Source organism: Pinus tabuliformis, chromosome 9 (assembly GCF_031772625.1).
Source record: "Pinus tabuliformis cultivar Carrire ecotype Pingquan chromosome 9, CPIR1, whole genome shotgun sequence".
In the NCBI taxonomy this organism is placed as follows: domain Eukaryota; kingdom Viridiplantae; phylum Streptophyta; class Pinopsida; order Pinales; family Pinaceae; genus Pinus; species Pinus tabuliformis.
In genome coordinates, this window is record NC_142307.1 from 2,007,233,565 (window position 1) to 2,007,234,852 (window position 1,288).

Consider the following 1,288-nt stretch of genomic DNA (forward strand, 5'->3'; position numbering starts at 1 on the left):
TCAAGTGAGCCATCAGCTTTGTACTTGTTCTTGTAGATCCACTTGCAGCCAATTGGTTTGGTTCCAAATGGAGGATCAACCAGCTTCCAAGTGCCATTCTTTATGAGGGAATCATACTCCTTCTGCATCGCTTCTTTCCATTCATCATGAGAAGAAGCTTCTTTGAAGGAATTTGGTTCAAAATCTGTAGACAAGTTCAATTCACAATCATAAGTAACATCCATATCAACAGGTGAATTAGAGTTATCTACATCACCTCCATCTTGTCGGTTTGTATTTCTGGTTCCTGTTTTTCCAATTTCATCAGGATGAACACTTTCAAGTGTCTTTGTCAGCCACTTTGGGGGACCTTTCTGAGATGGTCCAGGCTGCTCTGTTGATTGAGTTGGGACTGAATCAAGATTGAGTCTCCCAATTCTATCAATTACATCACTTAAAGGATCATCCGGTGTTGGAGTTTCATGCAAGGGAGATTGTTCTTCAGAAGAAGATTCCATATGTTGATCTAGTATAGGAATCCCCCCTTCAAGATGTGGAATCTGATTCTCAAACTCTTGAAATGATTTCGTTTTTGTGAATCTATCCAAGCGATCAAGTTGTCGCTCAACAACACTGTCAGATTTGGATGATTAAAGAAAAATGACATCTCTAGATACAACAAACTTTTTATTTACTTCATCATAGAGACGGTATGCTTTAGAGGTGTTTGAATACCCCAGGAAGATACACTTACGACTTATAGCACCAAGTTTGTTTCTATGTACCTTTGGTATTAAAGCATAACAGGTGGAACCAAAGATCCTGAGATGTTTTACCGAAGGAACATGTCCATACCACAATTCATAAGGAGTCTTGTTTCTTATAGCACTAGATGGACATCTATTCTTTATATATGCAGCACATAGAACAACATCAGCCCAAAACATTATCTTTACATTTTTGAAGAAAAGCATGGATCGTACCATATTCAAGATTGTTCTATTCATTCTTTCTGCTACACCATTCTGTTGGGGATTATAAGGTACAGTTGTTTGATGTTTGATCCCATGTTGGCGAAGATAGTTTTCAAATTCATTTGATGCATATTCTTTTCCATTATCAGTGCGAATAGACCCAATATGAGATTGTGCATCATTTTCAATCCACTTATGAAAATTCTTGAATGTTTGAAAAGCATCAGATTTGTTCTTCAATAAATAAACCCAACACATTCTGGTGTAATCATCAATAAATGTCATGATATATTTATTTCCATTTGCAGAAGGAACAGGCATTGGACCACATAAAT